This window comes from Phalangium opilio, unplaced genomic scaffold (assembly GCF_054372755.1).
Source record: "Phalangium opilio isolate 3A_F unplaced genomic scaffold, DU_Popi_V2 ptg000032l_1, whole genome shotgun sequence".
Lineage (NCBI taxonomy): Eukaryota > Metazoa > Arthropoda > Arachnida > Opiliones > Phalangiidae > Phalangium > Phalangium opilio.
The window spans coordinates 6,338,507-6,363,409 of NW_028324159.1; the positions used below are offsets into that span (position 1 = coordinate 6,338,507).

Here is a 24,903-nt window from a genome sequence, read left to right on the forward strand (position 1 = left end):
TGGTAGCACTCTGTACGCAATAGGTAGAATACTTCTATAGAAATTGAAATTATTATTATTTACAAAATAAAATTTGGTCGAATTATTTCGTAGTTGACCTATTTCAAGCCTAGGAGTAGGAATGTTCTCAAAAACAATTACTATTTGGTGACGAATACCTTAAAAAGTATATTCACACGGAATTTTGGAGCAGCTTAACGCGTAATTGAGTGGGCTATTACCTTGGTGACGAGGCCAGCGAAAGAAGGCACGAGAGTGGCACAAGGCGTACTTCTAGTCGATGTATACAACTATGCATCCTCCTTGCTCGTATCGGGCATAGCAGAGGCTAAAGCAGACTACGACTAAATCGTTTTGTCATTGTTACGTGTAATTTTATGGTATTTTTCATGACGAAATCCCCTAAAAATGATAAATGTAGTTATAAAATGTAAACGGGGAATGGAATTGTGCTCGAAAACCCGAGATAAGTAAATTTTTCAAATTATTGAGAGGGAATAAATTGACTACCAGTAAATTAAGTTTATTCAATGGAATAGGGTGATGGAACATTAGTTTCTTAAAGGGGCTGTCCGACGGCCGACGCCCTCTCCTTTTTTACCTACCCGCCATGTTAAGCTCTACGAGGAAGATCGTCCTTTGTCCCACTGTCCGAACAGCATCTTAAGCATGTAAGTCTTAATTTAAAAAAAAACTTTTAATATCTGGGCCTTCAGTCACTTGCTTAACTCTCTTCTTATCGATACTTTTTAGGTCTTGGTTAAATCCAAGACGTTTTGATTAATATCTGTGACTTCAGTCTTAATTTTTATTAATTTTGTGTAGACACGTTGGTGATTTTATATTGATTATTTCAACGCTTATTTCTGCATGCCGTAGAATGGGGAGCTAACAGTTCTGACCCTGAAACGTCACACCCTTCTATCTCTTACTGGAGTTTCATCTCCCCTAATGGTTGGAAACAGTATTCTACGCGCAAAAATGCCGACCAGATAGGGGCTGCGTGACATCAGACTATCTCTTCCCCCTAGCCAGTTGTTAGCTCCGTATAGGAAGTAGTTCATCATTCAATAGAAAATGGTTGAGAGATCGGAGCTATGGGAACGTCACATCAATATTTTTAGTCTAAATTGTATGACCAAAGCTGACAAAGATTGTAGTACCACACTATAGAGAGCTTTCAGATGGGATAGTAGTACGTCACACCCTCCCAAGTCTTACCGCGGTTCTGGTAGCCATATTGGGTGGTCTCAGCTTCATCCCTGCTTTAAACCCACCAATATGGCGGCGTAAATTACGTCACGAGACTCGGCTCCCCCTCCAACTGAAAGCTCTCTGTTTCAGGTGGACCTAGACCAGATGTTCTATTACAAATTTTTGAGCCCCATTTCCAATGTCATTGTTTTAACAAGATCTTATTCAAAATGAATAATTTCTTTTAACCTTGACAGGAAATGAAACATATGGAATATCCCATCTTTTGTGTCGCTCTAACTTTAACCTAGTTTAAAGAACTAAGATAGTATTTTTTTGTCGAAAATGGCATTAAATTAGTAAACTAGCAATACTTTAGCAATATTTTGGGGTGAAAACAAATCCAATTTTGCAACATTTTGGGAAAGATGTCAATTCGATAATAATAAGAAATACAATAACAGGCACACATTTAGTTTTAATGTTATTAGCTCCGCCCTTAAGTACAATTCTAATTGGATTCAGCCTTTGGGAAATTGAAGTTGGTGTTTAAATGATTTGCCAGAATGCTAGGAAATCAGGCAATGGAAGTATGCTTTGATTTATCATTAAATATAGGAAATAACAGGATTAAATTATTATTTACTTGTAATCATGAAATTAATGTTATTTTATGCCCTGTAAACTATTTTATTTTTAATAAATAAAGTTAAATGACAGTTACGGTAATTTATTGATGACAAAATTTAGGGTTAATAATATTATTTCATATAATAGTTAAAATACAAATAGGAATGTTTTTAAGTAATGCCTGTTTAAAAATTACTTTCAAGTACTAAATTGCATTAAGAATGTTTTTGTTTGACTATTTTCAAGTTTTTAAACACGCATGATTATGATATTGGAAGGCGCAAAATATTTATTTAAATAAACATTTGGTTTGATACTTGCCACGTTTATTTACAGCATGTAATTTGGGCTTAATTTCCCTAGTTGTTATTTAATTATGGTATTCATTATAAAATTATTCCAGTCAATAAAAATATTGTTTTTTACGTTTAAAGGTAAAAGTTGCATATTTTAAAGGGTTTATCCAAAGAAAATTGTTTTTGACACCAGAAAGGCTTTTGAGGATAATTAGCGATTGCGTCCTGCTGCCAAAAAATAGACCTTAACAGGGAAAAGCTAAGAGTAACTATAATTAATTTTAAATGAATCTAAAATGTAAGTTTCACAATGAATGCGTGAGAGGGATTAAAAAAATGTTCAAGGACAGTCATACGTGTAGGTTGGATTTAAAAAGTGAGAGACTTCAACATTATCGTATGAATGCCTCTAATAATTTTGTTAATCTCTCAAGTGAACAATTCAATGATGAAAAAATATTTACACACATTTAATCCTAGGATTGTCAAATTGAGACTATATAATTGCCAGAAAAATAGTAAGCATGTGTTTCAATATTATATTTTTTTAAGGTATAAAAAAGGGAAGGGGAGTTTGTTAAATTAGTCCTAATATACTTTAAGATGCTTTTTAAAACTGGTAGTGATTTGTTGGTGTAGAATCTGCAGTTTAGTTCAGAGAGTTAATGAGGTGCCTTGTGTTTGGTAGCGACATCTCCAATCCAGTTGATTTTAGGTTTTTTTCTATATTTATTACTATTGAACTCAGATGGCGTTGGGAGTTAATGTCATTAATTGTAGTTTTTTTACTGGTTCCATCGCGCTTGATTTTGTTTTGTTGATGTAGAATCTGCAGTTCAGTTCAGAGAGTTAATGAGGTGCCTTGTGTTTGGTAGCGACATCTCCAATCCAGTTGATTTTATTTTTTTTTTCTATATTTATTACTATTGAACTCAGAAGGCATTACTGCTTAACGTCATTAATTGGCAGCAATTTTTACTGGTTCCCTCGACCTTACTTTGTTTGGCAAACGTCCGTTAAACAATGTAATATACCATCATGGTATATTAGCTTTAAGGCGTTTTGATGAAAATTGAAATCCAAGGTTAATCAGTTGGTATTTTAGAGTAACGAGTGAAGTACTTGAGGTTTAATCGAGTGGTGAAGGAGGGGGTATTTGGGGTATTTGGGGTATTTCACCACCCGCGGACGCGGGGTAGTCAGTTCCTGTAGGGTAGGCATGCTGACAAGTCCCTTATTCCCTCAAAACTTTGTTGCCCAGAAGCTTGGCTTACAGGAGTGCGCCCAACTCCCAACATAGTCAAGCACATAATTTTAGTAACAAACCATTGCTGTTCTAAATTTTAACAACGTTGAGGCAACTTTTTGCCCGAAAAAGGTTTTTTCGCGAATCTATAGCTGTTATGAACTTCTAGGCACGGCTTGCCAAACCGTAACGTAATTATATAGGGAAACCAAAGAGTTGACATGTATTATTTGGCCTTGATACAGCTTGATGTTCTTTAGACACTGACTCAAGCCAATAGAAAAGTTATTTCTTTGAATATCTTTGCTGTTCTTAATCCAAAGACGCTCTCACTCTTTGAACACGCCAGTATAAAGTGTCTGTTATTTCGGTGGAGAAGTTGAATATATTTCTTGATTTGTCTATCGATGTCTTGTTGTGGGTTTTTTTATAATGATGATGATCATCATATTTTTGAGCTGTGTAGGTTTAATCTTTTACTACACTGGTAATAGCTATGATGAATTATCTTTCTGTTGAAGCTTAGCAGTTGGCACGTGTTGATACGATACGCATGTAGTTGTACGAAATTAGTCTTTAAATTGTATGTTTCAAACTTGAAAATATACACTGCTTGTAGTATTTATTTCGGAATAATTTTGATCTTCGTTATATTAGTTATGTAAAGGGGCGGGGGTTGAAAGAAAACTTTACAATTTACTGGCAATTATATGTTCATTTAAATATAAGATTTTGAGGGTCTATTTTTAAAATTTTGTCACGCAACTCTTAACTTTAAGTTTGGAAACAGTGCTGCTAGAACATGGCAATTATTGTTTTGCGCGTGGGTTACCAAAGGGACAATGAAAAGGTTATTAATTTTTGGGGAAAAAAATATTCCAGAAGGCTTTGCAAATTGTACCCCTGTTGGATTTACGCAATGCAACCTGCCACGCAGACTACCCCAGCTGGTGAGAAACACAAAGAGACTATGCAAAACTTCCTGGAATATTAATTGGAAAAATGGCTTAGTTGTTTTAATGACAAGGGTAATGTCTATATATATTGGTAACCACAATTTGGGAAATAATTTTCACACTTTATAAAAACAAAATATACAACAATAGTAGGATATTAGTTATAGGAGAAATTAATAAGTTCATATGGCTTTTTTTAAGCCTAACTAATAAATAGTTTAAAAATCTATTTTTGTAAGTGGCATCGGATTGGGACGGGTAAACATTATTGATATGTTATAGAAAGAAAAGGTTATATTAATAGATAATATTTAAACATAAAATCTTTGCTAATCTTTGATATTGTAACACGATAATATTAGATTAGATTAATTTAATTTAATGTTTTTGAATGGTTTTAAATTGTTAATCTAAAAAAGTTATGGGCGTCTAAATTTAAAAAAAAATAGCGCGCTTAAAAAAGAAAAAAATGGAAGATGCGAAACTGATATTTAGAAAACTCTTTGAATATATTAATTTTAATAAGTATTTATTTAAAATTTGGATAAGAGTGTCTAAATCTCAGTTCAAAAAATCTGTTCAATGTTAACTAATAGGATGAGTTTGTCTCAATAGTTTCACCAGCTTATTAAAGAATTATATTTAATCACATAGCATTACCAACAGGGGTTACGATTTTAGCGTGTTTTTTACACAAAACACCATTGGGGCAAGACTAATACAGAGTACTAAAAACCCTTCACTAGAAAATTCTAAAATTAATGCAAGAATCATCGCCTTTTTTTCGTAACAATAGCATGGCCCTACAATCCTCCCTCCTCTCCCTTTCAAGGTGATTATAGTAGGCAACATCAAAATTACTCCAGAACCATCGTTAACCTTAAACTTGCTCTAGGATTAACAATCTTACCCAGTCATAAATTACTTTAAAGGGAATATGAAAGTATTAGTATATCTTTGACAGATATGATGCTCCTTTCTGGTACGAATATTGAAATTTTGGACTTTACTCGGGGTAAATTTGATATGGATTCTTCAAGCACGTTAGATTCCCTTTAATGCGTCTGGACTCTTTCCAAGAGCAGAACAGTGACGTCAGTCAAGTTACTGACGAATCTCTCCCTTTTTCTGATCATTGTATCACTGACCTCGTACCAGCCGTTGTCTTTTCTCACAAAGTTCACATAATGTCCCTCGGCCAAAGATTCACCTTTATGAATAATCACCCCTTTAGTTTTAAAAAGCATCTTACTCATAGTGACATTTTGATTTTCAAAACTTGATATTTTGGTCGAAATCTTAATTGGTCGACCATCTTTGTAATCGCCACGGAGAAGACACAAAAATGCGTACTTCCCGCTGGATATCAATACATCACGCTCTTGTATTTTTGGGTTGTTACAAAATACGCATGGCACCTCTGTTAATCTCATCCTTTTTTCTAGAGATTTCCAATCAATTTTGTCTCGGTTTTCTAGTGGAAGATTGAAAATGTTGCTTTCAACAATATTCTCCGAATTTTGTTCAACTTGACATTTGGGGCATTTGGTAACGTTTCGCGACTTTGACCAAAAAAGATCTTTTAGAGCCTTAGAGTAATCGGCTTCCATTTCTTGGCTTAGTGTCGTCAAAAGGACCATCAAAAATTCACTGGCGTCTTGTTGATCGTTTTGCGTAAAATGATTTCCGACAGCCATTCTCAGTTCCAACCCTTTACGACTGAAGCTTCCTTGAGAACTCTCGATGTCGTTTATCGTGTTATGGAGGCAACGTAAAACTGGTTTTTCAACGAATGATCCATTGTAAGATTTAACCAATTCTCTTAATTCCGGCACTAATAAGAGTAGTTGCAAAACGCTATTAGAATAGCATGTTACTTGGTCATCGTTAGCTAAACCCTTCAAGGGCCAACTATCCAAACTCTGTTGAGCTTTTCTTTTCTTCTTCGGTGTGTTAACTTATGTGATTAAAGTTAAAACGAACGTTCTATCAAAACAAGATTTAATTTAATGTTTTTAAATAAAAGTGAACAAAGGTTACAGTTACGTAGCGGGCCGGTCTCGAACGACTACATCTCGATTACAAAATATTTTCCTTATATATAGCTTAACACAGCGGGTTTAGATAAATCGTTAGTGTATTAAAAAATAGTTAGTCTACAGTTTTTTTTTATGAACGATAACATTCGGCCATCCTAAGCATTAGGCCCCTGACTAATATTAACAATTATAGGTGTCGTTAATACATTAGTTTTTTTTCGTTTGGCTACGCGTTCTGATAGCCGAAAGAGGTGGTGGTGTCCAGGCACTGCCATCGGGAGCGTTCGAATCAGTACTAGTTGGAACTGGCTCGTCTGTGATGATTGAGAATGCGTCGTCGTTGTCGCCTTCCTCATCCGACTTGAATTCGTCCTGAGCATCGAACAGGTTCCATCGCTTTAGTTTGTCCACTGGGGCTGTATTTCGGTAGAATCGTTGGGTGCGTTGTGTTCCGGGAAGATCTTCAATTTGATACCGGTCGTAGCCCAGTTTTTTGGAGACTACATACGGACCTTTAAACTTGGCGTTGGTTTTTCTGGACAGTCCTGTTGCTGCGGGTTCCCTCTCAACAACGACAAGATCGCCAGGCTCGTACGTCGTTGCTTTGGATCGTTTGGCGTTGTACCGCTGACTCTGTTTCTCTTGATCTGCTCTGATCTTGTCTATAGCCTCTGCCCGCCGCTCCAAGATGTCCTTGTCTAAGGTTATGTTAACAGCGTCGATGACTTGATTTCCCGTTGGGTGTCGTGGTTCATAATTGAACAATAAGGAAAATGGCGTTGTTTTAGTGGAATGGTGTTCCGTATTGTTTACACCCCATTGGACCTGGTGCAGCCGTTCGTCCCAGTCTTTTTCATCATCTCTGCAACTAAGGCTTGCGATTGAAGGCGTAATGGTAAGATTATACCGTTCTACTTGACCGTTTCCGCGGGGAGTGGCTGTAGAATTCTTAACGTGGATAATATTCGCCCGTTCGCAGACAGCCTCGAAGTTCTTGCTAGTGTACGCAGTTCCTTGGTCAGTAATAAGTCGTCGTGGTGCTCCAAACAAACCAATAAGTTCTTCAAGGATTTTCATAACTGGACCCGAGCTGGCATTCCGTACGGGGCGAAGTATGGTATACTTGGTAAATGCGTCTACGATAACGACGAGGTACGTATTCCCACGAATGCTTCTAACGAATGGTCCCAGGTGGTCCATGTGAATGGTATCGAACGGATGGGCTGCTTTCTCAATTGGGTGCAGGTAACCTGGCTTTCTTCCTCCGGGATACTTGTGGTACAGACAGTCCAAACAAGAAGAGATGTAGCGGCGGACGTATTTCTTCATGCCGGGAAACCAGAATTTTTCACGCATTTTCGACAAAGTTTTATCCACTCCAAAATGACCTATGTCATCATGATGTTTTTTGACGATTCGCCAGCGAGCCTTTTGAGGTACGACCCAAAGATACTTCTCGTCTCCTCTATCGTTGGACGTTCGCTTGAAGATTTTTCCATCTTTCAGTATGTATTCCTGATGAACGGATTTTTCATCTTTCGTAAGTCTTGTTTTTCGCTCCAATTTTTCCTTGATTAGCCGTAGTTTTGGATCTTCGTGTTGAGCGGTGGCTAACCAGTCATCAAGCGTTATGTGGACATTCAAAACGTGAAGCCCATCAACTGAATCAGTTTCCTCCGGGTAGTCGTATGGTGCGCGACTGAGTGCATCCACGTGGGCCATCTTTGTCCCTGGTCGATGTTCGATATCGTATGTGAACTCTTGTAATTTGAGGAACCATCGTCCGATTCTTGGGAGAATGTTGCGTTTGGACATAGTTTCTCGTACGGCGTTACAATCAGTGACCACGGTGAACATTCTACCGAGTAAATAGACACGAAATCTTTCCAATGCCCAGACTACAGCCAAAGTCTCCAGCTCGCTTGAATGATACCGACTTTCTTCTGGGGTTGTACGGCGACTTGCATATTGAATAGGGTGAAACAGAGTGTCGTCCCCTCTCTGAAGTAACATCGCTCCGATACCAATACTACAAGCGTCTGTATGGATTTCTGTTTCGGCATCATGCTGATATTGTCCCAAGAGCGGGCGTTCTGACAGGCATTTCTTTAGGGCAACAAACGCATTTTCTTCATGTTCAGTCCACGTCCATACGGAGTCTTTCTTCAACAATCGAGTCAATGGTTCCGAGACGTAAGCAAATTTGTGAACGAAACGCCGAAAGTAACTTGTCAGTCCGAGAAACCTCCTGACGTCGTGGACGCTGGTTGGTTGTGGAAAGTGTTGGACGCATTCAATCTTCCTTTTCCCAGGACGTATACCATGCTGACCAACTTCGAATCCCAGGTAATCGATTTCATTGCGTAGGAAAAAGCATTTCCGCAGGTTCAAGGTGAGGTTGGCGTTTCGGAAGACGTCGAGAATTTGACGTAGGTGGTCGAGGCCTTCTTCAACTGTCGTAGTTGGTATGAGGATATCATCCATATACGCTAGGGCGATCGTGAATCTCAACGGACCAAGCACGGCATTGACCATCCTCTGAAATACTGCTGGGGCGTTCGCTAGTCCGAAAGGCATGGTCTTGAAGTTATATTGTCCATCCGGTGTGATGAACGACGTTTTATCTTGGGACTCTTTATCGACCGGGATCTGATAATATCCTGAAGCCATGTCCAGAGCGGTGAACCATTTATTCCCGCTAAGTCTTTCGAGCTGGTCATCGATAAGAGGTAATGGATAGGCATCTCGTTTCGTAATTTTGTTTAACCCTCTGTAGTCGATGCAGAGTCGTTCATCACCCGTCTTCTTTTTGACCACCAGGACAGGACTGGAGTAGGGAGAGAATGAATCTTCGATTATGTTGGCCTGTTTCAATTCGGCAACCATGTTCCGGACCTTCTCTCGTTGACTATGAGATAAACGATAAGGTCTAAACGTGACGGGTTGGTCAGTCGTCAGTTCGATCGTCATTTTCGTAGCCGTGGTCCTTCCAAGCTCGTAGATGTTGTCTGCAAAGCAGTCGCGGTACTCGGTGATGAGATCATGCAAGGACTGTTTTTGTTTAGTCGATACTGACGGTCCAACGTTGACTTCGTTTATGTCTATCGGTCGCCTTTTTCGCTGATCAGTGGCTAGGACCTGAAGTACGGCAGGGTCAATCGACTGTTCTTCGCATCGGTCCACTCTAAGTTCCCTCTGATTGGACTTGAACTGTAAATCCGTGTTCGATACGTTGACGACTGGTAGTATGGTGCATCCATCCGCATCGATGTTCACTATGCTTCTGGCTATGTAGTGTTCTCTCCCAGCCTGTGTTCGTAGCTGGGCTTCGACGTAAACATCCTGATCGTACCAGTTTTCCTCCGTCGTATATAACGCAACCAAACCAATGTAATTGGGTGGTATGACGGTGGCTTCTTTTACCCACAAGCTGACATTCTGTTTGGGTAGTTCTGGTATTCTCATCGTCGTCAGACACTCGTCGTCGTTATCGTTAGTATCATGTTCTTCGTTGAAAAGTCGCAACGTTGCTTTTCTTCGAATGACGGTGACATGTGGTTTATCGGTGAACGGCTGTCCGACGAGTAAAGGTATAGCTTGAGCGATGCTGGGTACTACGTAAACTTCAACTGTCGCGCTGGCTTGATCAATGATAATTTCAGCCGTAAGGACGCCGATCGGACCAACACGGCCAGCTCCATAGCCGCCTATGGTGCAATTCGATGGTGGTTTTTGATATTCCAGATGAAGTTCAAGGGCTTTGTCCAGACGGATGGTAACGCATTGGCTTCCCAAATCAACGTACGCTTGAATAGGGTGACCATTGATGGTAGCATCCTTGAAATATTTCAGGTTCGTGTTTTGATTCGATGTACTGTCGTACAAATGCGCTGACGTGAGATTGGATTTCGATTTGCCTTTGTCCGGACAGTTATCTTCGGTATGCCCAGTTCGTTGGCAAGTAGGACACCGTGGTTTTCGTTGAGGTTCGGAGCAGTCTCTGGAGTAATGTCCGTAGCGCGAGCAATTGAAACAAATGGGTTCTCCCTTGTCGTTGTAACGTGGTTTCCGTGAGCCGTTGGTCGTACGTTTCTCGTGTCGTGGACCGTCGCTAGTTTCGTTTTTGGAAGAACGATGCTGATTATTATCCTTTGAATCTCTTACGTTGGGTCTGCTGATCCTGATGGTACTGTCTGACGTTTGACGAGCCATCAAGTACCTATCTTCCATTTGCTTCATACCGCTAAGCAACTCCTGTGGTGTTGTGAATTCGCGCGCTCCAAGTGCCGTTATGAGTCGTTCATCGTTGAGACCGGTGATGATATACTCGATCATGGCGGTATCGGAAAGGCCACAACGGGTAGCTTTCCCTCGCTTGTCATGAAAATAAGTCTCCACAGATTCTCCGGGTTGTTTGACACGACGTTCCATTTCCCGATGTAGTCGTTGGGTGCTTTTAGTTTCGGGAAACCATTGCTGAAGCAGTTGTTTCCATTCAGTCCACGTGTAGCTGACTGTTGCAAGGCCGTCGTACCATGTTTTTGCTGTTCCTCGTAACTTCGGTATGGCATGGCTGACGGTTACGGCATCTGGCCAGGTGTACGAGGAGGCGATATCGTCAACCTTTGCTATCCATGATGTTATGGTTTGATGTGGGGATTCTATCGGGTCAAATACTGGAATGAGCTGATCTCCGTCACCCCATCGGTGTTGTTGAACTTGAGACGTCCCTTGACCACCTTGTGCCCCGGGTTGTTGGATCGTAGTGACAGCGGCGACGGCTTGTTGAACAGCGGTGGTTATCGCGGCTTGCATGACATCCTGTAGTTCTTTTGCGGTTAGGGTGGCCATGGAAGCCTCTTTAACGGTGGATCGTGTCCCAACAACCATGGAACGTATTCTAACTCCGGTGTTGAACCGAAATGGATTGCTAATCCCACTTCTGATTTGTTAACTTATGTGATTAAAGTTAAAACGAACGTTCTATCAAAACAAGATTTAATTTAATGTTTTTAAATAAAAGTGAACAAAGGTTACAGTTACGTAGCGGGCCGGTCTCGAACGACTACATCTCGATTACAAAATATTTTCCTTATATATAGCTTAACACAGCGGGTTTAGATAAATCGTTAGTGTATTAAAAAATAGTTAGTCTACAGTTTTTTTTATGAACGATAACAGGTGTTTCTGCACATCTCTCTTCCTCGCCTTCTAAAAGGCTTTTAGATAGTGTAGGCGCTCTTCTTTTGCCACCTCGACTTTCTTTCGACTCCGTTATTTCCAAAAGAGGCAGATCTGGCCTATATTTTTTGCGAAGCCTGTTATACTCCATAATGGCTCGTCCATCCGCCTTAATTTTAGTCGGATCAAACTGTAATAGATGGAGTCCGGCCAAGGACGTCACTCTCGATAAAGCCACATACGCCATGCCCGTTCCCAATAAATTCGGACCCAAATCCATAATGGCGCATTTTAAACTCATGCCTTGGCTTTTGTGTATCGTAATAGCGTACGCCAGGATGACGGGAAACTGGGAGCGTTTAACGTAAATGTTTGCCATGAGCAAAAATTTGACGCAAATTTTCTCAACTAAAAAGTCAGTGTTAGCGTCGTCGTTATTCGGTTCGCGATCTACTCTTAGAAAAATCCCAGTAACGTTTCCATGTTCGTCCTTCTTGAACCCAGTTACGAAACCCATCGTACCATTTACAACGCCTTTTTCAAAACTGATATTCCTTCTGACCATTATTCGGCAGCCAACGCAAAGAACTAACTCGCTCTCCAAACCGCCTGTTTTGGACGGTTCGTTTTGTAGCCCTTGCAGTCTCCTGAAAATGTTTTTATTCATTTTTCTGCCATAGTCAGCGAGTCTATCCTGACAAGGAATGACTTCAACTTTCTGGCCGTTTTTTCGCAGCATATCAAAGTTGAATTTTACGCACATGGCTAATTTAGGCATCAAACAAATTGGGTGAAACCCTTCATTGGACATCTTAATGAAAAGGTCCATAGCCACCTCGATGTTTTGACCTCCCTCAACCAATCTAGTTCCTAAGGTTGCAACATCAGCTTCGGAAATATTTCCAATTCTAACTCTGCTTAGAATGTCGCCGTATCTTTGGTCGTTGGCTTGTCTAACATTTTGCGTTAGTTCATCGTATTTAAAAAACTTCCAAAGATCACTTCCTCCGATGCAATTGAATCTAAGTCTGGCTTCTTCGGAAGTGATTTTGATAAACGCGGGATTTCCTTGAACCGGTGGCAATTGGAAAAAGTCTCCCAAGACAAGAATAAATACAACTCCACCAAATGGTTGGTTCATTTCCCAAAATTCGTTCAGCCTCAAGTGAACGTGTGTCAGTAAAACCGATGAGACCATAGAAATTTCATCAATAATTAACAGTTTTAAATTACCCAAAGTTTCTTTCATAATGCTCATATTGTCAGAACTTAGGGAATGGTATTCGGCAATACGCCCATGATCTACCGGCAACATTAGTAATCTGTGTAATGTTACGCCATTAACATTCAACGCTGCCAAACCCGTTGGCGCGGCAATTGCCACGCTAGCAGGATTTTGAAAGCGTCGCCTTACGGCGTTGGCGAGAGTGTCGATAAGAAACGATTTGCCAGTGCCACCAGGTCCCGACACAAAAAGGCACTTGTTTCTACATTTTTCTCCCTCTTGGGAGAAGTGATCCATGATGTGATCATAAATTCGCCTTTGATCCGAGTTTAGTAACGCCACATTGTCAACATCAGTCTCGAAATTCATTTCCATGGCAGCTTCCACATCAGCCATCGCGTGTTCGGTTTCGATAACAATTTCCTTCCCTTGCAGCGCATTTTCATTGTCGTCACTTTCAGTCTCCGAGACTATGGTTTCTGGCTCTTTCGCCTTTTTAGAAGCCTTCCGTTTCTTTTCAACTTCTTTGGAAACCGAGAGTTTCTCGTGGTATTCTCTCATGTCTTTTAACACCGAAAGCGAGTTTTCGAAAGCATCGGCGTATGTTTCAAAATCGCCCAATAGCTCAGTTTCGTCACGCCACGGTTTGAAGAGGATCAGTAGAGCGTGACAATACTGTTCTTTCTCCTCTATCGGGTCGTGAATAAAGTGCTCTATTATGTACGGTTTAATTCTCTTTCTCATGAAACCCAGATTGTTTTTCAACTGGATTACATTCGCATTTTTCTCGACACCCTCAGAGCGCATCGCATAATCGAAAAACTGACCAAATTCCCGCGAACTTAGATTTTCCAAGCTGTCAGGACGATTCGGATATTTGTCGTCGACGAACCCTTTTTGGCAAGTGTCCGTGCTTTCGGGGTCAGTTTCCCTCAAACGCGCGAGTTCCTTGTAACCTTTCAAAACTCTCGATCGGTTTTCTTTTAAGTTAGTGTTAATAAATTTAGTGCTGTCGGACTTGTTGAAAAGGTCTTGGCCCAGCATCATATCGAGAGCTTCGTAAATTCCTATTTGCTTGCACGTCAAAGATTTCAATCTATAGGCAAATAATTTTTTGGACAAACTTTCGTTGCCTAACTCAGCAAAAGTTTGGTCCATGTCAGCCCGGTCTCCCTTTGTCACGTAAGCCGTGACATAGTTTGCCACTATTTCCGATTTGTCAGCGACAAATTGCAAATCCATGTTGGCTTTGGAAGCCAAAAGTAGCGTGGGATTGTAATCATTGATTAAAACTTCGTGCTGTTTTCTCGGCAAGTCGTACAGTCGTTTCTGCACCTTTTTCATTTTACGGTGACGAGTAACTGATCTAACAGAATTCATAGTGGCAATGTTTGTTACGTTTCGAGGGAAACCGTAACGACACACTTTCAATCCTTTTTTAGAATTTTTCACCTTCTTATAACAACTGGAGGTGCATTTGTGAGTTTGGAATTTTTTTACCAGCCGGTGTAGTTCCGGACTTACCGATGCTCTTGGCATCGAACACGTGACGTGTTTTTGCACGTAATCCAAAATAGTCTCGGTCGAAGAAGTTCCAATCTTTGGAGCGTCCTTGGCCCACAAAAGCATATGGTAGTGAGGTAAACCCCGAGATTGGTATTCAACCCTCCAAAAATGATGTTCTATCATGCCAAGAACTGGATTTTGCTTACACAAGACAAAGTTGTTTAACAGCGACCGCACTTTGTTGTGAAAGTGCAAATTGAAGCTAAGTGGGTCTAAATTCAACAATTCAGCGACCGTCATCGACTCTACTCCTGGAACGTCTTAATTCACTTTTCTCAAGTGATCGTGCAGTTCCATATCATCGTACTCGGCCGGATTAAAAGTTAGAAGCCAGGTGGGAGGACCAAATTCCCGAATCATCGCTAAAACGTATCTAAGAACTTTTCGTTCCTCGAATATGACCCAAGAAAGTAGCTAAATTACTCTCAAGTTCTTTATCGCCACATTCAACTCGATTGAGCAAATTTTCAACCCCAATTGGCATGGGTTTTTTAACACGAAGAACGTAGTTCAAACTGCTAGAAATCGCTTTCATTTCGCATTCTTGATAAGAATGGAACAAATAGGCGTAATCTCGTCTAAAAATTGGACTTTTGTTCAAAAGACGGGATAAACGATACTCGGTTTCCGTTATTTTCCCAAATGGTCTATCATCGTGCTTGCCAAAGCGACCCCGAGGGAACAAATGAACGAAGCTCAAGTATTGCAGATTTTTGTCCCAAGTGCTAACCGGCTCCGCCTCGACGCGCTTCATTTGGTAAGCACCCAATAAATCCTTCGGTGGTTGGACGTTCACCGGATGAATAGAGTAATGATCGTACAGATCATTGGCTTCGCCTTCAGAAAGTTTTCGCAACAAAGCCTCGGGCTGTGTTAGAATTTTGTAGGCGTCGCCTGGTGCAAGGCTAGACTGATTTTCATCGTGCTCCTGCATGTTCGAAGCGTTTTGGTCACCTTGGACGTCGTGACTACTATCCGCTGGTCCTTCTGTTGGAAGCGCAGCGGAAGCGCGTGTCAACGCATCAGATCCATCATTAATTAACGCAAGTGGATCTGTTACGCTCAGTAATTCTTCGGGAGTCAATGAATTTTCATTTCCATCAATTTCTTGCGTGCCACAAATATAATCCTCGTTCATTGTCGAAATATCAATGTCTTTGTAAAAAGGGTTTATCTTTTTCAGCACACTGAATGCTTTCAACACTTTTTCGAGGCAAACAACCTGTTGCCAAACTTTTTTGTCCGCTGTGGGAACGCCATTGACCAAGATATGCAGTTCGTGATTTTTGGGCAATGTCTTGGGAATCATCTTCAAATTTTTCTCCACGGGTATTGGAAGATAAATTACTCTTCCCTTCAAAGCTTTAACCGTGCCAAACTGCATGTTGGAGTTGGTTTTGGTGCCTAACCGCACCACAGTGTGGAAGGCCTTCACAAGCTGAATTAAAACTTTCTCAAACATGTTTAAACTGGTGACATCTAGTGGAGGATTGTCAACCGCCAAGTTGTTCAGAAAACATCTGATGGGAACTTTACCCTTTCCCAAATCCGTAGCGCAGTAACGACATAGTAGCATGTCTGCTTCTCTCGTGTCGGAATTATTCATTATCCAGCCAGCTCTTAAAATCAGATAGGCCTCGTTCTCAAAAACAGCTCTGTTTACCAGTTTTTCTACTGCTCTTAAATCAGATTTTTTCAGTAATCTTAAACAGCAGTCGCAGGGCGTGTCGTGAAACTCGTTGGTGTTTAGCATTGCCCGAGCGAATTGATTCTCGTAAAGACTCAAGATTTGACTTTCATCGAGACTCGGCTGAGGAGCGTTAACGCTTCCTTCGGGAGCATCGTTTTGTTCCTTATTTAAATTTTTCCCACGTGTAGCAAGGGTTTTCCTTAATTCCGCCATGACATTCGTCACAGAGTCGTAATCACCACTTTCAATTTCAGTTGAGATTTTAGTTAACGCGTTGAGTAACGCTTTGACGTGATAAATATTATTCAGAATATTTCTAATTCCTGAATAGTGAGGAGCCAGTTCAGCTAAAGCACGCAAATGACTTTGGCACTCTTCGCTATCAGCGCAGTAAGCAGTGTGTCCTAGGAACGGAACTATTCTCACCACTATTTCGTCCCCATCTGGTGGTATAGACACGTTTGATTTTTTGCAAAATTGTTTTCTTAATTCGCAAAGGTCCAAATCAGAGTCAAAAATTTTAGTCAAAGATTTTTCATTCGCATTGGCAACTGTGTTTACGAAAGCTAGTACTTTTGCAATGGCTCGAGTTCGAACATTACAAATATCACTGCATTCCCAATATACAGTTTTGTTTAAGGTTTCAATAAACCCACCTTCATTGATCACAAAATTTGCTTTTGGATTCTTCTCTTCAGTTTCAACAATGTTGAAGAGATTCGTAACAACACCTGACTCATTAACTTGTAAAACTAGTTCAACATTACTAGTTGCGTTATTGTTTTTCATGTCAACGATATTTCCCATTTCGTCAACAAACAATTCTTTAGTCGAACTGGTAGCACAATCTCTCAGAACTTTTCTTATACTACCATCAGAATTCAATTTAAAAATTTTGCCGTAATGTGACTCATCGCCATTTTTCAATATTTTACCATTATTGCCAATCACATAATAGGTAGTTTCATGAAAATAGGCCTCTTTCATGCTACTGTGAAGCCTTTTCCCACCCACAACTTCTGCCAAATTGCCAGGGTCAATGGACCCAATTTCTTTGATTTTCTGAACAAAATCCTTAAATTCACTAACAATGCTCGTTAGTTGGGCGTGGTAAGCCGAATATAATTGCCTTTTCAAATGCAATATTCTACCAGCTAGCACTTGGCATTTTAGCTTGTGAGAGATAGACTTTGTGCGTTGTTTTTTAGTCTCACCGTTAAAAGACTCTGACGCCACCAGTCTTTCAGTTAGACGGTTGACTAAAAACCTTTTATAGCTTTCGGCTATAATTTTTTTGTTTTTCGTTTTGAAAATCCCCGCATTGAGGAGCTTTTTCGCAAAACCAAATTTATCTACTTTAGTTGGTTTATGTTTGGGTTTTAATTTTTTTGAGCAAAAAGCAACATTAGTGGTGCCACCTGGTGCCATAGCCCTTTTACAACCTTTTGCTGTACCAAGCGCAAGTTTACGCTGAACATAGTTATTTGCATTTCTTCTCTGAAAATTGTCTTGGTTTTTCAGATATAATTTCTTATTCTTAACTTGCTTAGCTTGCTTGTTTTGCAAAGCTTTACTGTTAACTAACAGTTCCAATTTATTTTGGGCTCTTTCTTTTTGCTTTGCTAAGCATTTATTTTTTCTCTTTATTTTCTCCCGACAAAACATTATGAAAATTTATGAATCGCACAAGAGAGCAAATCTTTTTCAACCTCTGCAGAGTTTTAATCAGTTCAAGCAGTACTGTATTTGACACAGTTTGCAATGGGTCACAAGGAAACCTTAATCCCACACTGGAACTTGCAATTTGGATACACAAAGAGATCCAATTAATGGCAACACAAAGAAACCAATTAATGGCAACACAAAGAAACCAATTAATGGGAGCACATAGAACCCAATTAATGAGAGCACAGAGAACCCAATTAATGAGAGCACAGAGAACCCACTTGCCAAACACAAAGAATTGGCTGAATAAAAGGTACACAGGGTACCTTTTAGGCGCACAGAAAGAACCCAGTGTCAAAAAAAAACTTCTGACAGAATTGCAAATTGTAAAAAGAAAAAAAAATACAATATAAATTAATGAAGATAATATAATTACAAGGGAAAGTGAAACCTATTAAGACTAAGAGTAAATAAGACAATTTCACAATCTGAAATGAGAACAAAAGTTATTGTACAATAGGAACATAAAAAAACCAAAAATACTTAAGTTTATAAATCATATAAAACCTTAAAAATTAAGATTCGTGGCAATTAATATTCTTTTACAAGTCTTCGGAATTGTAAGAGAACGGAACGAGGTGGAAATTGTAACAATTCCCGCCAAAATAGAAGCCAAGGCTGCCAAGTGCCGAGGGAATAAGGCATAAGCTACTTGAATTTAGTGCCCTCTGGAGTAGTAGCATGGAGCAATTATAACTGGATACGTTGCTGTAAAATCATAGTCTCCAATCCCATTTTATTGCTCTATGCCGCTTGTCCTAGCCCAGGGAATTTTTTGGCGGGAAAGTACTGTTACCAAAGCCCCTGCCAAAGCTATTACTTTATTTAAAGCAAGCTAGCAGTATATCAACCTCGTAAGTATGTTTTAAACACAATTTCTAATAGTTAAAATTATTATTTAACGGGTTTTGAAGCTAAGTCATAAAATTTGAAGTTATAATGTTTAAATTTATTGTTAAACTTTAAACTAGATAGAAAGTAATTGATTGTAAACTATTCAATGAAATTTCTTGTTTGTCTGTTTGGGTTTAGTAATGGAAGGCAAAAATATAAAAGTAGTAAATGCCTACTTTTACGGCGGAGGGGGACTAGGCGGCGGCGGTCGCGGACGGGGCGGAGGACGGGGCGGAAGACGAGGCGGAGGACGGGGCGGACGACGAGGCGGCGGTCGCGGACCTTGGCAATGGGTCCGGACTTGCTATAAGTGCAAGAAGGCCGGCCACATAATGCGGGAGTGTCCGCAAAACCGAGGTACTAAATATTTTCGATTGCTTTTCCCAGGGCTACCTAAAAACTTCTATGCACTTCGTTAAAGGTCTCATTTAGGGAAACTAGTTTTAAATTTAATAAAATGTTATAGAGAGCTTTCAGTTGGAGCTGAGTCTCGTGACATAATTTACGCTGCCATATTGGAGGGTTTAAAGCAGGAATGAAGCCGAGACCACCCAATATGGCTACCAGAACAGCGGTAAGAATTGGGAGGGTGTGACGTACTACTATCCCATCTGAAAGCTCCCTACTGAAAATAAAAAAGACAGTGAAGTTCCCTGCTATCCCTAGGTAGCCCTAATGCAAGCAAAATTAGTTAGAGCCTGTTATTGCCATGGCTTTCATAGCGTAATATTGTTCTAATATTGGCAATGGGGTAGAAAGATATTCTATGGTATAAAAGTATCTAGAGAAAAGGGGATATTAGACTGAAATTGTAGGACAGAGAATCTCTGCATGTAAGACCAAAATGAAATATATAAAAAAGTATATCGCACACAAATCAGCCAAAGGTGTTAAAGGCTCAAGCATATATATATAGTTGTCTTATATACGGTTACATGATAGACGACCCGTTGCCGGTCAATACCACCACAACCACCACTACCACCACCACCACCCCAAGCACCACCACCACCACCCCAAGCACCACCACAACCACCACCACCCCAAACACCACCATCCCAACCAACAATATGGAAACATCACTGTAAATATTTTGTAAGTATTAAACCACATTTAAAAAAGTTAACACTTTTATTATATTGGGGCACAGGAAAAGAAGTTACTATTGGGGGTTTTTTTTCATTAATATCTTGAAAGCCTAAGTTTTAAATATTTTTGCATTCTCAATTCTTTTCTTGAGTTTCAATTAAAAATTTTCATTGAAGATAATTAATATATTTTTTCTTATATTTTTTGTAGCATCATCACCATATTAATTTTCATTCATTTTTTTTTGGTCAAAAAGCATTTAACCAAATAAATTAATTTCATCCAAAATTATTGCATTCTTTTTAATTCATTTTAATGGACTAATATTCCATTCTTATTAATCCATTTTAGAAAAGTTTTATTTCCTTTAAAATAATAAATGGTTACCCCAATCATTTGTTTATGGTTTGAACGGGAGAAATGGTTTCCCAGCCATTTTCTAATACCTTAAAGCAAAGCGCGGGCCCAGTGGATCCCCTACAAGTTTGCTTTCCTCCTGAACTCCCGTTTTGGCTTGGCAAAGGCTAGTGGGCGGGATTTATATGGGCACTTATAAATCCCGCCCACAAATGCCTCCTGCCTTCTCCAAGCCAAAACTGGAGTTCGTAAGGAAAGACAACTTGTAGGGGATCCACTGGACCCGCGCTTTGCTTTAAACTTAAGACACTTTTGACCCGCAATTATGTTATTCCTTGACTTAAAATCCTGCCTTCTCCAAGCCAAAACTGGAGTTCGTAAGGAAAGTCAACTTGTAGGGGATCCACTGGACCCGCGCTTTGCTTTAAACTTAAGACACTTTTGACCCGCAATTACGTTATTCCTTGACTTAAAAATGGTTATCTCTTGAACCAAATAATTTTTTCCATCAATATTCATCTATTTAATAAATTAAAGGACCGTTCTAATTAATCCATTTTAATAAATTTTATCCCTTGAACTTAAGAAAATGTTTCCCAGTGATTTCTTTATCCCTTGAACTTAAGAAAACGTTTCCCAGTTATTTCTTTATCCCTTGAATTGAAGACTCATTTTCCCAGCCATGTTGTTATTTTTTAAAAAATTCAATTAACTTTCCCATCATTATTCCATTCTTTTTGATCCATTTTAATAAATTAATGTTCGTTCTAATTAATCCAGTTTAATAAATATTATCCCTTTAACTGAAGAAAAGGTTTACCAGTCATTTCATTACCCCTTGAACATAGGAAATGATTTCCCTACCATTTTGTTATCTTTTGAAAAAATAAACTAACTTTTCCTTCCTTATTCCATTGTTTTTGATTCAAAACCATTTAGTTTTCCAGTTATCTAAAAAATGGTTGACCCGTTTGAAGCTACAAATATATTTCATAAAAACATTTTCTTATCCCTTTAACTCCTATTAACAGAAATAAACAATTTATACTAATATGAATGTATCATTAATTGCTGTAAGCAAATATTAATAAATGAAACAATTTCTTTATCAACTCGCGTTAATCAATTTCTTCAATCTTCATAACTCAATGAAATTTTGTCGAATTTTAAAGCAAATAAATGGTGTGGTTTCGATTAAACAAACGTTACTAGATGGTCCCGTAGTCCAAGAGTGGAGTTGACAGGGTTTATTTGTTTATCAGTGTGTAAAGGGATTTAATTAGCCTCTATGCCTAATTGCTAATTAAATCATAATTGTCCAATTGCTAATTCCAATTCAATTAGTTGCCAGTTAATTAGCACAGCTCTGGTTTTTTTGGTGACACGGTTTTGTGATCAATCATTTATTCTACCAGCAATTTGACAAACAATTTATCTTCGTAGCAGTTATCATTGGCACCTGGTGAAAATTAAAAACAGGCTATTGCTTATTGTTTTCTTGGGCAATGTTAAAATAATCATTATATAAATAAACTGGTCATCGTTTAATTTCTTCTTAGGTAACTAAAAATAAGCACTAAAAAAATAATAAAAAATTTAATAGTTACCCAACAAAAATGATTGGAAGAGTCTGAATAAAAAATATTAATTGGTTTGTTGACAGGGTTTAGTGATCGTGTGATCTATCGATTAATTTACCAGCAATTTCAACGAACAAAATGATGTACGTATTTGTTATCATTGGCCGGTGACACCAGTTTAGAAACCTGTTAACAAACCCTTATGCGTAGAGTTTGCAAAAAGACATGAAATTTAGCACTTAAACTTAATTTTTCTCAAAATCCTTAAAAATTGTCCTAGAAAAAGGTTTAAATTTTCATATGCAAGGCCTAATACCGTTTTGCTTGACTGCATGTCGCCGTCAAATTCCTTTTAAAGCCTAAATCATACTAGTATCCACCCTTGATTTTCATTTCGTAACACACGTTGGATTCGTAAACCTCGACGCGCACAACGATTAGAAGCATTAAAATGCAAACACAACAACACACTGAGCGCATACATTTAAAACAAAAAACCCTCCTTATACATTAAGAGCAGTATGAAGTCATATCTGAGAGAGCGATAGTAAATAAAATTTCTCACTACAGCTGTTTTCAGGCTGAACGACCGAAAGACGGCGGTAAAGAAAAATTCTCCGGCCCATTAAAGGGAGGGAACGAAATTCAAATGCAAGGCGCGTCCAATCAACAAACAACGTTGAATTCGTTTTACGCAATTATAATATTGAAATTTTATACAATTAAGTAATATTTAAGAAAACAAAGCACTACTTTCAAAGTCTAAACTTAAGTACGACGATACGAGAAGGCGAAGTAACGGGCAACGAGAGGTAAACATTTTTTTAAAAGGCAAAAATTAATGGTAAGCCAAGCCTTAGCGCAATTTCACCGCCTTAACAAAAGTGCCAAGTTTAGAAATAGATTGTGGGACAATAAAAAGGTGGAAAATTATGAAATTAGGCTTATATTAAAGCTTGAAACCTACTTTATATTATATTTAAAATCCATCCATGAGCAAATCCTCAAAAAATATGAAAATGGCAACGAAAAAGGACCCACTCTCAAATTTTTTCCCCCTTAAAAAAATGGCGGCCACAAACGGGGTAATTTATCACGGCGGCAATATTAAAGCAGTCTTATCTCACTATCGATAGGCCATTTCAACCAAAAGGCATTAAGAAAAAACAATCGGATTATTATGACGCAACTATACGTAAAAAAAGGCCAATATTGGTCGCGCTGATATTTACCAATAAATCAGCGTATCCATGCTAAAATATCGCAGATTGGGGTAGTTTTTAAAATTTAAAATTAAACATACTTAAAATTAATTTTTCTCAAAAACCTTAAAAATGGTCCTAGAAAAAGGTTTAAATTTTGATATAAAACCATTCCCAAACGTAACAAACGAATATTTCATTTCAAAAGGGTGGCGACAAAATGGCTAAATTTGAAGAAAACTCCATGTTATTTCTATTGGAAAATTTAACTTTTTCACCAAAAGGGCTGATTAATTTTATGGAAATGAAAACCACCCTTAGCAACTTTATTTTTTATACAATAAACTAATGGGTGGATCTTCTTGAAATTTTAACCACATATTGAGGGCCCGAATTGTAGTTCTGTGGAAATTTTTCAAAGCAGTTAATTTGATACAAAAAAAGTTATAACCAATCAAAAAACCATCCTTATACATTGAAGTCGGTATGAGGTCTTATCTAAAAGAGCTATCGCTCTCCTAGAATACTCTCTTTGGTGACGTTAAAACGGCAAGTCGGCGACGCCATTAAAATACTGAGTCTAAATCGTCGCCTTAAATAGCGTTTATGAACTTTGTGAAGCTTTAGGAAAGTAATTTGGTCTAATTTTAGTATTTTTAGTTGCTAAAACTTAATATTATTTAAATATAAAACGCTTAAGGTAAGAATTCTCATTAAATTTGTAAATTATTGTAAATTAATCTATTTCATTTCACTAAGCCTTGGTCAAAACAATATCCGTAGTACGGTACTTCTTAACTTCGAAGTCGTAATTATGCTATGATTTTATGCTTTGTTTATCTCGTCAACATAGGTAACAGTAGCGCTAGTTAATTTACGATACCGTTATCTAATTTGCTCAAATCAGGGTAGAAAACAATGTAGTCGTGTTCTTTAGTACACATGGGCTTTTATTTATTACCGCTATTTCCATATCTGCATTGTATTAAATAAAAAATAGCATTTCTACCCAAATAATTGAAATATTTAATTAGGTAATGCTTTTTGAAAGACCACGCTTACTACAGAACAACCAACGTAACATCTTTGTTTACATTGTAAACTATTAAACACAAGAAATAGCACTGCCGTTAACGGTGATTTTCCAATGAAATAAGTAATGACTGCACACCTTATAAGTAATGACTGCAGACCTTATTTTGTTAACAAATAGTCCTCATTTATTATAATTTTAGCTCAAAGTGCTTTAATTGACACGCTTTTAACAAGTTTTATTAATTGTGATTGTATGAATGTAACACTTGATGGATGAAGTTCAGTTTGGTACGACGCCACTTAACGCGAGCCAACCAACGAACAATGGTTTCTAACCAAATAGACTATTGTGAATAAATCAAAAATAGTAAATAATTTCCTAGAATGCTGCTAGTATTTTATTTTATTTCAACAAAATACTTCCATCAGTTTGGCGGAGAAAATTCTGCGTTAGCGTTAACATAGTTTTCTGAACAACGAATAATGGAATGTTGAAATCAGTATTTAATGCCCAACATTTGTTATTAGGTAAAAATTTGATTATAAATAAAATATTTGCGTGTCCAGTCACTGTCCATAAAAAAACCAATGTTCCTAATGTTGTAAAATTATTCATTTGTAGAAAAAGTTTATTTTGCCAAGGTTAGCGGAGCATCTAGTGCCGTCGGGTTAAATCGAGGGGATAGACACTTTGGATCTCTGTGCACACCTGAGTTCAAAAGAGTTCAGCTTTAACAGTACATTGAGTTCAAAGCCTTCGGAACTCAGAGTTCAGCTTTGACAGTACATTGAGTTCAATACATATTGTACACCTGAGTTCTCAAGTGTCTAACCCCTCGGGTTAAATTAACCCTAACAGATATTTTGCTTTGAGATGTGTGGAAATTTGTTATGTGGACAAACGCAAATTTATAAATAAATTGACAATTTTAATAGATATTATTAATATTAGACAACAATAACTAAATGACTCCATTCATGACATGATTCATTAATGT

At 38.4% G+C, this 24,903-nt stretch overlaps 2 long non-coding RNA genes across 2 annotated transcripts; one reads left to right on the forward strand and one right to left on the reverse strand.

The window, feature by feature from the left end:
* Nucleotides 1-21,482: 21,482 nt before the first annotated feature.
* Nucleotides 21,483-22,231, reverse strand: LOC149685500 (uncharacterized). Its single transcript, XR_016384078.1, has 3 exons — nt 21,985-22,231; nt 21,696-21,867; nt 21,483-21,547 (listed from the first exon to the last, which is right to left on the reverse strand). It is a non-coding gene; the product is annotated as an uncharacterized LOC149685500 (long non-coding RNA).
* Nucleotides 22,232-24,091: 1,860 nt separating this feature from the next.
* LOC149685501 (uncharacterized) lies at nt 24,092-24,580 on the forward strand. Its single transcript, XR_016384079.1, has 3 exons — nt 24,092-24,254; nt 24,335-24,433; nt 24,528-24,580. It is a non-coding gene; the product is annotated as an uncharacterized LOC149685501 (long non-coding RNA).
* The last annotated feature ends 323 nt before the right edge of the window (nt 24,581-24,903 follow it).